Source organism: Panthera leo, chromosome D2, assembly GCF_018350215.1.
Source record: "Panthera leo isolate Ple1 chromosome D2, P.leo_Ple1_pat1.1, whole genome shotgun sequence".
NCBI lineage: Eukaryota > Metazoa > Chordata > Mammalia > Carnivora > Felidae > Panthera > Panthera leo.
In genome coordinates, this window is record NC_056689.1 from 50,128,552 (window position 1) to 50,141,507 (window position 12,956).

Below are 12,956 nucleotides of genomic sequence, written 5' to 3' on the forward strand. Positions count from 1 at the left end.
ACTAGGCTACATAATTCCTTTTTCTCTTCTAGGCCACTTGCCAAAAATAATGTAAAATATATAAGGAAGAAAAAAAAAAAGGAAACTGTAGGTATTTTTCAGACATTTCCTTCGACAGAAGTCGGCCTTTTCCAATCTTTTTTCTTTCTTTCACCTTCTTATGGCTTCAACGGAATTTCAGTGAGTTAAGATATTTAACACCAAATCAACAGTGTGGCCATTATACTCTCCACAAAACAGAAATGGAAACTAACCGTAAGAACAAAGAAATAAATGATGTTCTAAACAAAAACACATGCTTTTCAGAGGGCCTACAATCTTAGAAAAGCCCAGGGAGGTGACATAGCTAAACACCTGTGGAATCTAAACTAGCACTGCTTTTAGGGACCATGGCAGACACCATTAATTGATCACAGGATCCTTCCCACTGTCCGGAGACGTGGCCTCAGAATCACTCTCTGCAAACAGTTCTGGTCCTTTCTTATCAATTCATGGGAATTGGTGCTCAAGATGAAAGCTCTTTGCCCAGTGTGCCTTAGACATGGTAGCCACTCTCTGAAGGAAGTTCCTCATTAGGCCTTGGGTAGGTCATTCAAGGCTTCCTGCATCTGTTTCCAACTTATCTCTGTAGCTTCCAGTAACTGTATGTACCATGAATTCAGCCACATGGAAAGCTATCTGGCCCCCAAATAAAGTCTTTGTTATTCTTAGATTACTAGGTAAATGTCCGTAAGCCTCCGGCACTGCTACCACCCTGCCAACATCCCGGCATCCTTCAGTGAGCCTCCAATGCCTCTGCAGCAAAGCCTCTCACTGTTCACGACTCACAGAATTTTATGTGATCACTTCTTCATTGAAACCCTCACAGCATTCGGAGCCTTATATTAAACCCTAGCAGCTGTTTTGTCTCCAAGACTTTTTATTTTAAGCTGCTTTTAAATTATTGGCCAACGTTTTTGGGTTTCAGAACATCTGGATGAAATGTAAAAGACTCGGCTAATCTTTCCAATGTTTGGCCCACCCAATGCCAAGTCAGTCTGAATTTTTTTTTTCCTTTTCCTAGATTGAATTGATTTGAATTTTCTGTTTTCCTCTGCAGTGTGAAACCACTCATTCTCGTTTTCATTGCCCCAGTCAAAGCTGTATCTTAGCAACTATTTTGGAGGCACTTTTCAGTAGACTATGTTTTTGTGCAAAGGTAGGTAACTATACCTTTCTCAGAGCATAACAAATATATAGACAGCTACAGGCTCACCAGCCTGATGATCACGAATTTCATGGTAGCGACTCCCTGACATCTCCATAATATTATTATCCATGATAAAATGGAAGTTAGAATAAAGTGAGTCTCTCCTAAGGGTGGTCAGGTCATAGTACACTAGAAAAATCCAACTTCAGTATATGACAGCCTTAACCTTGGAAGTCTCATGTCCAAATATTGCCTTATGTTGCAAAGAAGTTTCCACATGTGTAGAAGGGACATGAAAAACATTCTGAAAAATAATCGACAGTTCTTCTGACTTAAGAAAAAAAATCTATGTTATGTGTGTCATGTAAACACAGACTTACTTAGGTTGGTGTCAGATTATTCTTTTTAAAAATATTTATCTATTTTGAAAGAGACAGAGAGAGAGAGTGTGTGTGAGCGGGGGACGGGGAGAGAGGTGGAGAGAGAGAATCTGAAGCAGGCTCCGCACTGTCAGCACAGAGCCTGACTTTGGGCTTGATCTCTCGAACCATGAGATCATGATCTGAGCTGAGATCAAGAGTAGGATGCTTAACCGACTCAGCCCCATGTGTCAGATTATTCTTATTAGTTCCAAACCACAGTTCCTCCCATTTCTTCCTTAGATTTAAAAAGAAAATGTTTATTAATTTTGAGACAGACAGTGAGAAAGCATGTGCGAGGAGGGGAGGGCCAGAGAGAGAGAGAGAGAGAGAGAGAGAGAGAGAGAATCCCATGCAGGCACTGTCAGCACAGAGCCCAACACAGAGCTCGATCCCATGAACGGTGAGTTCATGACCTGAACCAAAATCAAGAGTCCGATGCTGAACCAACTAAACCTCCCAGGAGCCCCTGTTCCTTAGATTTAGTGCAAATATCTCCCTCTTGAAGCTGTCAGCTTCCTCTTTTTCTGTCCTCTGTGGACCTGGCTCACAGCTAACCACTCTTGTTTGTATGCTATTCTTTCATTGTTTGAATATTTATAGTCACCTTCTGTTTGAGCTGAAATAATCTTTATTTTTTAGCCTTTCCTCAGAAGGTCTGTGTAAGCCTTTTTTTAAACTGCTCTCCTATGGATCCTCCCTGAGTCCACTAGATTTTGTTCAATTCTGAATTGAACAGAGTAGTTTCATAAAGGCTGTTTCTCATCGTTCTGAGGCAGGTCACTTGGTGCTGCCCGGGTGGGGGGATGTGCCAGGTGACCCTGCACAAGAAGGCACTCTGGCAGAAACACTTTTTGATGAATGGATAGAGACCAGAAATAGACCAACGTTAATATAGTCAACTAATTTCTGACAAAGTTACTGAAGGAATTAAACAGGAAAAGTAGTGCTAGAAGAAATATATAGAGGGGAAAAAATGAACCTTGCCCCCTACCTCACTCACATCATACACACAAATTAATTCAAGATGGATCATACACCATGTAAAATCCATAAGACTTTTAGAAGTAAGCATAGGAAAGTCTCTTTACGAATTTCAGGTAAGCAATGATTTCCTGGATAAGTCACGGAAAGCAGAATCCATGAAGGAGACAATTGATAAATTGTACTCAGCAAAATTAAAAGCTTCTGTTTATCAACAGACACCATGAATAGTAAGATAGGCATGCCATAGATGGGGAGAAAATAGTGCTAAAACGTATAGCTGACAAAAGGCTCTGTTGAGAATGCATAAAGAACACTGACTCAATATTAACAAGACACGAAACTCAATTAAAAAGAAGCCAAAGTCTTGATCAGAAACCTCAAAATAAAAGATATACGAATGGCCAATAAACACACGAAAAAGTTCTCAACACTATTAGTCACCAGGGAAAGTAGAAACCTCAGGGAAATATCACTACACACCTAGGAGAATGGCAGAAACCAAATCCGATGACACCAACGTAACTAAGAATGTAAGACAACCGGGGCTCTCTCTAGCATGTTGCTGATGGAACTGTAAAATGGCACCACCTCTTTGGCAGAAACGTGGTGCTTACTTATAAGGTCAAATACCACCCATGCTTCAAATCTCCAAAATAACGCAAACCCAAGATACAATAAAATGGGAACCGCGAAATAAATGGGAGCACAAACTAATAAAAATTCTTATATGAGGGAGTTCATAGCTGCTTTGTACATACAAAAGTCGAAATAACACAAATACCCATCAACAGCAAAAACTGTAACATAAATATACAATAGAGTACTATTCAGCGACAAAAAAGAATGGGCTATTGATACCTTCAGACATAGATAGATGTATCTAGTGGTTTTCTGGTAAGTGCTTAAGAACTGGCGCTCCAACAAGTGAAAAAAATTCTTATTTGTGGTGTTTGCTGATTTTCATGGTGTAGGTAACTCCCACTATAGCCAATTTCAAGCTACTAGTGCGGTGACACTGAACCCAGAACTGGGAAGCACACCGTTATACAGACAGAATGGATACCAATAACCTCAAGAGAATAGAGAATAGTGAAATGTGGTAAAACATTAGGGAATAATGCGTTTTGAGTATTATCTTGTTTTTACATATAATCTACTTAATTGTATGTTTATATAATTTAGCTTTTAATAATAGTTGTTTTTAACAACCAGTTCTCAAAATTTGGCAGTCAGCTCTTATGGACCAATATAAGCCAGTTTCAGCACACGACTGGGTGAATCTCAAAAACATGCTGCGTGGAGAAGCCAGTCACTAAAGAATAAATACTATATGATTCGATTCATACGAAGCTCTATAGCAGATGGAACTAATCTATGGAGATAAAAATGCAGAATATTAGTTGTCTCTTGGCTTGGGGTAGGGAACCAAATCGATTGGAAAGGAACAGGAGGGAACTTTCTAAGGGTCTTGGAAAAGTTCTACATCTAGGTAGGATGTATGTTTTTATCAGATTTTATTGCTCTGTACACTTAAGATCAGTGTATTTCTTTGTATATAAACTGTACCTGAATAAAAAAGAAAAGCAAAGTGGCACTAGCCATAGCGATAATAAATTAATAAAATGAGGCCAAAATACACACACACACACACACACACACACACACACACGCCAAAAGGGAGAACCTATCATAAGCAAAGAACATGGAAGTGTGAAAAAGTCTGTTGTATTTGGCACATCCCGTTGGTTCTATACGTCTGGAGCATCAAATTTAATGAGAGGATGGACAGAGAGGCAGTTTGGGGCCTGATAATGAATGATTTCACATAGTGATCCATGATAGTGCCCCTGCTGTCCAGCCTCAACAAACATTTTCTGTAAAGGACAAGATAGGACATATTTTAGACTTTGCAGGCCAAATATAGACTCTGTTGCATAGTCTCCTCCTCTTTTTTATTTTACAACCCTTTAAAAATATAAAAACTATTCTTAGCCCAAGAGTTGTACAAAAACCAGTGGGCTGGATTTGTCCTGCATTCTGTAGTTTGCCGACCCCTCTCCCATACTAAGCACTTTGGGTATATGAACAAGGTCCCTCCAATTAGAACCACTACCTCAGAGGCACTATTTGTCCAGATTTGGGAGCACACAGATGAGAGTGACTAATTCTTCCTGAGGGGAGGGATGTGTTCTCAGAGGATGTGTCATTTGAGTTGAGTTTTGAAGGATAAGACATAGTTCACAAGGACAAAAGCACATTACAGGGGAGAGTTGTTCTTATCAAGAGCCAGGCTCCGCCATTCGGTAATCATATAATATGGGGTATGGCTTTGCTCGTCCTCAGATTCTTCATCTTTGGGATGGGTCTTGCAATAACCACCCTCCTGACCTGGGAAGAAATGCAATGATAGCAAAAATGAACAAACAAACCAACCGAAAAAAGAAAAAAAAAACCTATAAAACACCACCAATAAAAAACAAAAATCCTGCTTGAGAGAGTTAAAAGTGCCTTAAAAATGTGGCTGTTACCTCAGCCTCTTCATCTTGCATGAGCCAGGGTGACTCATGCTACTCATGTGTGCTTGGTAATTGCTGAGATTATTGGGTTTGTGCTGGAGTGTCTGGAGCCTACCACACAGCTCTCAAGAGAGTTTCGAGTGAGTCAGGAACAGACTTTGGCATCTCCTATTTGATTGTGATGTGAGTCATTTGCATATTGATCTAAGGCTAAATGTGCTCAGCTTCTTGCTTCTTAAAAACACCAGCCATGGCACAAATAAATGGAAAGACACTCCATGCTCATGCGTTGGAAGAACAAATGTGAAAATGTCCATACTACCTAAAGCAATCTACAGATTTAATGCAATCCCTATCAAAATGCCAACGGAAGTTGAACAAACAATTCTAAAATTTGTATGGAACCACAAAAGACTCCAAAAATCCAAAGCAGTCTTGAAAAAGAAAAGCAACACTGGAAGTATCATATTCCTGGATTTCAAGTTATACTACAAAGCTGTAGTAATTAAAACATTATGGTACTGGCACGAAAATAGACACATAGATCAACAGAACACAGAGCCCAGAAATAAACTCACGATTATATGGTCAATTACTCTTTGACAAAGGAGGAAAGAATATACAATATGAAAAGGATAGTATCTTCAACAAATGGTGTTGGGAAAAGTGAACAGCTACATGCAAAGGAAGGAAACTAGACCACTTTCTTTCACCATACACAAAAACAAGCTCAAAATGGATTAAAGACCTAAATATGAGACCTGAAACCATAAAAATCCTAGAAGAGAGATCATGACCTGAGCTGAAGTTGGATGTTTAACCAACTGAGCCACCCTGGTGCCCCTTTTGTTTTGTTTGTTTCTTAAAATTCCACATATGAGCAGTCTATTTAGATTGACGGTTACTTAAGATGGAATCCAATCATTATTTCTCTCCCACCCCATGTTTTAGGGACATGATGTCATCCTTCTACGTAATGGATGATTGATTTTTACAGAAAGACTTATTTTTTTTACTGCTTTTGTGCTTCCTACTTTTCTTACTCTTACTTATGATCTTTCCTTTCCACTCAAAGAGTACTTTCTTTAACATTTCTTGTAGGGCTGGTTTAGTGGTCATGAATTCTTTTAACTTTTGTTTTTCTGGGAAACTCTTTATCTCTCTTTCTATTCTGAATGATAGCCTTACTGGATGGAGTATTCTTGGCTGCAGATTTTTCCCTTTGAGCACTTTGTATATATCATGCCACACCCTTCTAGCCTGCAAAGTTTCTGCTGAAAAGTCCATTGATAACCTTATGGAGTTTCTCTTGAATGTAACTGTTTTTTTTTTTTCTCTTGGTGATTTAAAAATTCTTTCCTTATCACTATTTTTTTGCCATTCTAAATATTATGTGTCTTCTTGGTGGACCTCCTGAGGTTGATTTTGTCAGGGGCTCTCTGTGCATCCTGGATCTACATTTCTGTTCCCTGCCCCAGGTTTGGGAAGTTTTCAGCTATTATATCTTCAAATATATTTTCTGCTACCTTTTTTCTCTCTCTTTTTATTCTGGAATCCCATTAAGGCAAATGTTATTGTGCTTGATAGTGTTGCTGAGTTCCCTAAGTCTATTCTCATTTTGCATAATTTTTTTCTCATCTGCTAAGTTTTGTTACTTTCCATTACTCTGTCCTCCAAGTCACTGATTTGCTCTTCTGCTTTTGTTAGTCTGTCTACTATTTATTTTATCTGGTGTATTTTTCATTTCATTTATTGTGTTCTTCATCTCTGATTTGGTCTCAGTGATGTCTTTCACTCTTTTCTCAAGTCCAGTGAGTATCTTTATGATCATTACTTTACATCATTACTTTACATTCTCTATCAGGCATATCACTTATCTAATTTTCACTGAGGTCTTTTGCTGTGATTTTGTCCTGTTCTTTCATTTGGGCCATATTCCTCTGTCTTCATTTTGTCTAACTCTGTGTGTGTGTGTGTGTGTGTGTGTGTGTGTGTGTGTGTGTGTGTTGAAAGTTAGCTACATCTTCTGCTCTTGAAAGTAGTGGCCTTATGAAGAAGAATTCCTGTAGTGCCCTGCAGTGCAGTATCCCTTGTTCACCAGAAGCTGGTGCTTCAGGGATGTCTCCTGTGTGTGTTTTGTGTGTCTTGCTGTTGTGGCTGAGCCACTCCTCCCTTCAGTCCAATCGTCTGCAGTAGCTCTCTTTGCCTGTGGTGGGCAGTCTTTGGTCTCTGTGGTGTTAGTGGGCCAGTCCGGGTCTGCTTTGGGCTTCAGTTGAGTCAGACCTGGCATTTACCGGAGATGCAGTAGCACCAAAGTGCAAGGCCCTTCCCTGCATTGTCCCCTCAGAAGCTTTTATTGGTGGGTGGGGCCCGCAGTCAGACCAGTTGTCTTTTCCCAGCTAACTGCTAGGGCCACGTTGTGACTGGTTTATGTGGCTATCTTTTCCTCTCTCCAAGGCCCTGGATGGACTCTGGTCAAGAGTATCTTGGAGGGGGTGGTTCTGCTGAAGTGCAGAAGAGGGGCGGGACCCGTGGTGTTAGCAAGTTAGGTAGTGAGTGTGAGCACCACAATGGTTCCCACAGGTGGCCTTGTGTCTAGGGAGGGAAATGGCACTTTCCAAGGAACACAGGATCCCAAGGATCTCTGTCCCTCCAAGACATGCTCTGAGATGAGTAGGCAACTCTCCCTCCTGTATACTTAAGGTGTTTTTCAAACTGCTGCTTCTATGGTGAGTCTCCACGGACTGTTAGTTGTGTTATCTCTTTAAGGGCAAGGCCTCAGTTTCCTCTTGCCCTCCTGGCTCTATCAGAGCAGAGCCTGCTGATTTTTTTTTTTTTAATTCCAGCTTTTAAATCCCACTGATTGTAAGAACTCATGAAATCCAGCTCCTCTGGTTTTCAAAGCCAAATGTTCTGGGGATTTGTCTCCCACATGCTGGTTCCCTGTTATGATAGCCTGTTTCTCTCTCCTCACCTGTGAGTCACTCCATCCCACAGACAGTCCCTTGGTCTTTTAGCTCCCCACCACCTCTCTGCCCTTTCTGCCCAATTTGACGTGGCCCCTTCTCTACATTTAGCCGTGGAGTTTGTCCTTCCAGCCTTTGGATCATTTCTGGGTTATTTACATCAATGAGCAAGTGATCTAGTTCTGTTATTTACATCAATGAGCAAAGTGAGCTTTGGGTCCTCCTACTTTGCCATCTTCCAGCTAAGCCTCCTATATGTGGACTTAAGAAACCAAACTAATGAATAACAACAAAAAAAGAGACAAACCATGAAATAGGCCCTTACCTCTAGCGAACTGATGGTTACCAGAGGGGAGATGATGAGGAATGAGTGAAATACGTGAAGATTAAGAGTGCATTTATCATGATGAGCACTGAGTAATATATAGACTTGTTGAATGACCATATTCTACACTTGAAACTAATAAAACAGTGTACATTAACTATAATAGAATTAAAAAAAAGTACCAGTCCTGGGAGTTGGGGGGAGGGGAATTGCAAGACGGTGGTCAAAAGGTACAAACTTCCAGTTGTAAATACGTACTAGGGATATGATGTGCAACGGGTGACTGTAGTTAGCACTGTGGGATGATATAGCTGTATATGCAGTTTGTTAAGAGCGTAGATCCTGAGTTATCATAAGGAAAAACTTCAAAAAAAATTTTCTGTTGTTTCTATATGAGATTATGGATGCCACCTAAGTAATCATTTCACAACACATGTAGTCAGACCATCGTGCTCTATACCTTAAACTTATACCGTGATGTAGGCCAACTATATCTCAATAAAACTGAAAAAAAGTACAAGTCAGATGACGATTCCGTGGTTTTTGAGGGGCAGTGTTTAAGATCTGTTGCCCTCTCCCCAACTACTAACTTTTCTATCATTCCACAAAATGCCTGAGATTTCAACACAATGGATTCTCCTTCAGAACGAAACTCCTTCAGAACGAAAATTACTTTTTGGGGGTGGGGGGGTGGTGGTGGAGAGTAAGATACCCATAACCTAGCAGCTGAGCTAGAGAAATGATTTAGTACTTCAGATTCCTGGAAATGATGAGATGGAGTCACTGGGCTCTGAGGAGACTCTCTGGGTCCACATTCTTTGTGCAAGTTACTTAGCTTTTGTCTTTTTCTCTTTCCTTATATATGACAGGAGGATCATGGCCTATCTAGTAGTTGCCATTAGGATGCAAAGCACAACCATCTGTCAGGAACACAGTGCAGTGCCTTCCAGACAGTAGTAAATGTTAGCTATTATTACTATTTCTAGTTGAGGCCAAGTGGGAACAGATGGATAGTTTTGTATGGAAGCTAGGAGTGGAGAGGGGGAGAAATGGAGATAAAACTAGATATAAACATCTTCGAAGCGATCATCTTTGTCACAGGTCGCACCTATGAGTAGTGTCTCTGGGCATGTCGTTTCACACTGTGAGCTACTGTTTCAGTCTAGAATGAAAGGTGCCCCTGTCACCCTACTCTGGACAAATGTGCAAAAAAAGATCACTAGAGTGAAGCACGGAGAAATTGCTCTTCTGTGTCCTCCCTACTGGAACTGTTTGCTGTCTGACCGTCTTTTTGGCTCTAGATTGTGAGCTACTTGAGGACAGGCATTGGATGGTATTCATCTATTTGTATCACTAGCATAGGGCCACTGGACACATATTTGATGCTCAATAAAATGTTTTTGAATGAACGCATACACGAATACCCATATGCCATGTTAAATTCTTGGTTGAAGTTTACTTGCCTATATGTGTAGGCAGATGTATTTACATATTTTTGTTCACAGCTAAATTATTGGGGTCCTCAAGATTAAATGGCAAAGTACTGTGTGCAAACTTGATCAAACTTCAGAAATACTTAATCTATTACTGGTCAATCCAATTCACTTCTCCTTCAACTCTAAAGGAGACAAAAATCCCTAGCACAATGATACAAGCCATATAAACTCCTCAAAAATCTCAGAAAGTGAGAATGTTACCCACTGGAATATAAGATGAGGATTTGGGAAATAAAATGCTTCATTTTTATTGACAGTAAACCAATATGATATTAAAACAAAAGAGATTTGGTGAAAGACGCAGCCAATTCTATCTTTGAGAATTCAGTTAAAAAAAAAAAAAGATTAACTGGTGATTTTCCTGAAGTGACCTGCCAATTTGTTCAGAAAGGTTAATTTGGCAGAATCCGCCTTAAATTGGTTTCCAGGGTGTACCCTAATTGTATTACTTTTCAGCAAAATGTTTCTGTCAATCAGAGAATGTTTTAAAAATAACCTGCTTGCAAAGCTGCGGCCAAGGAGAACTGAGTTCTTTGAACAGGAGGACAGGAGGGACTTGTATCCCATATCACGGAAGAGAGAGAACCTCACGTAGAAATGGGGGGGCTGGGATTTTCAGGGAGTACTTTGTGTGGAAGGTTCACGTTAACATGCTTTCTTCTTAGGAAAGTCCTACACTAGTCACAAGAGAAAGAAGTCATGAATTCTAGTCTTGAGCCTCCCCAAGTTTTTTTTATTTTGACAGTTTATGACCTGGGACAAGACACAAGACACATCTTTTTCCTGTGTTGCCTTGGTTTCCTCGACTAGAAAATATAAGAGCTGAATTGGGTGCCATCAAAGACATTTTTTAGCTCTAAGCCTACGTGTGTGTACAAATTGTTTTCCCAAATCCATTTCTAAGATATTGAGGGGCCTTTAAAAGACATTAGGGATGTTTACAAAGTCAGAGATTTTTGGTGTTCTCAGGAGAACTGTTTTCATTCAGGGATACCTAGGGTGCTGCATGGAACATCTAGCCTTAGGGATGGGGGCAGCCGAGGAGGATTAGGACAGAAGCATACGGCAGATGAAACGTGTCTCCCATCAGCTGCCCTCTAGCTGTGGTGGGGCCATTTCAGCTGACCATGTTGATGTTGGTGTTGACCCATATGGTCAGTGTGTGTGGACGAGATACCCAGAAGACAGTGAGAAGCAGGGTGCTTCTTTGTGGGGAAGGGAGGTAAAAGACTCTAGTAAGATTGCATCCCAAGAGAAATAGAAATGTGCAGGTAGATTTCAGGCTGTTCAAGCCATAATCACCACTTCAGGACCCAGTCTGTCACAGACTCTCCGGAGATAACTCTGAATGGCACAGAAAAGGTTACTGTTGTCATGGGGCTTCTGGCCCTTTGGAGGAGAACACGAAGTAAACAGGCAATCCTGAAGAGTGTTTAAGGCAGAGGGACTAGCACATACGAAGGTCTGGAGGTGAGAGACAGGAGGGCGTGTTCAGGCATCTGAAAGAAGTTTAGCATGGCTGGAGGGTAAGAGAGGGAGGCAGAGAGTAAACTTGGAGAGGCTGAGGAAGTCAGATTCTGGAGAACCACTAAGTCATAGGAAAGAATTTGGTTTTTAATTTAAATGCAGCGGGCACCTCTGCACAACTTCAAGCAGGAGAATGATCTAATCAGAGATGTGTTTTTTAGAACGTTCCTTATGGCTGCAGAGTGGAAAGAGGATTGAAGGGAGCAAGACTAGAGATGGGGACAGACAGGAGAGAGGCATAAAGGCTTTTGTGGCATCTAGGCGAGAAGGAATGGCAGTTTGGATTATGAGGGTGGGCTTGGAGGGAAGTGATGGACTCAAGAAATGTTTAGGAGGTAGACTCAGCAGGACTCGACAAGTGAGATGACGGGGAGAAAAATGTTTCGTCCATAACAGGTGGAATAAAAGTTTTACAATTTTCACAGTGTAGGCTCAACGACGACGTGTGAGCTGACAGGTGCACTGGTGGAGAAACTGGCAGATGTGCAATGCTTGGTGAGGAGTTAGTCACGTCAGTAAAATAATTGAGGAAAGGCTCACCAAATGCTCTACCGTTTTGAGACCCTGGTACGTTCTGAATTAACCCGTGTCGGAGGTGGCTGGTGTATAGAACTTTTGGACTTGTTTGTTTTAGTTGAGGAACGAATAGCCATATCTTTCCTGACAACTAGCCCTCTCTCCCACGATTCATAGAGACTGGTTTCCAAGCTGCAACTCTGGTCCTATGTGACCCTTGGTCTCCTGGTCTTGCTTGGCTGGACAAAGGGCAGAAACTTCATAGAGGAAAATTTGGCTTTTCTTCTCCTGGGAATTTAAAATTGAGGCCGTTCACGTGGCTGGACCTTTAACATATAAACTTGGAAGCATACTTCCTACCACGTTCATTTGAGAAGCAAAGAACGGCAGTGAGTGGAGAGGGGCATGGAGGTTGTTCACAGATGAGTGTGAAAAATGGAAAAAGTCCCAATGTCCTTCCTGTCCCTTCATCCGGTTTGTTCTTCAGACCCAGCTATATTCCTGCTATTGGATTCCATGGGATTCTCTGTATCTCTCGTAGAAATTCCTACCTCTCTCTCTCTCTCTTTTTTTTTTCCTGGCTAGCTTGAGTTGGTGTTTGCTATTTGCAATAGAAGAATCTAAGTAAAATACATAACACACTAGATTTCTGTCAAAACATACATCTACACGTAGCCTCTTCTTGCCTGTACCCCCCGCAAATATAGTTCTCTTTCCATGCTCAGCTCGGGTATGCCATTTTTAATAGAAGCTTTCCACGGGTGATGTTCAATTAGCTCAGTGGTGACTCCGGACAGCTATACTTTGGCCGTGACTCACAGGGTGGCTTGCTTCCTTGGGAGGTATCAGAAAAAAAGCTGAGGAATAATTACATCCAGTTCCCTTCTGAACCAGAGCCGCTTGGATTTGGTATTGTGCCAAGCATAGCAGTTCAGCTCTGATAGATTCAATCCTTCAAAGAAACTTATGATTAGAATCGGGAACACTGATAACATTTTATAACGTGCTGAGGGCA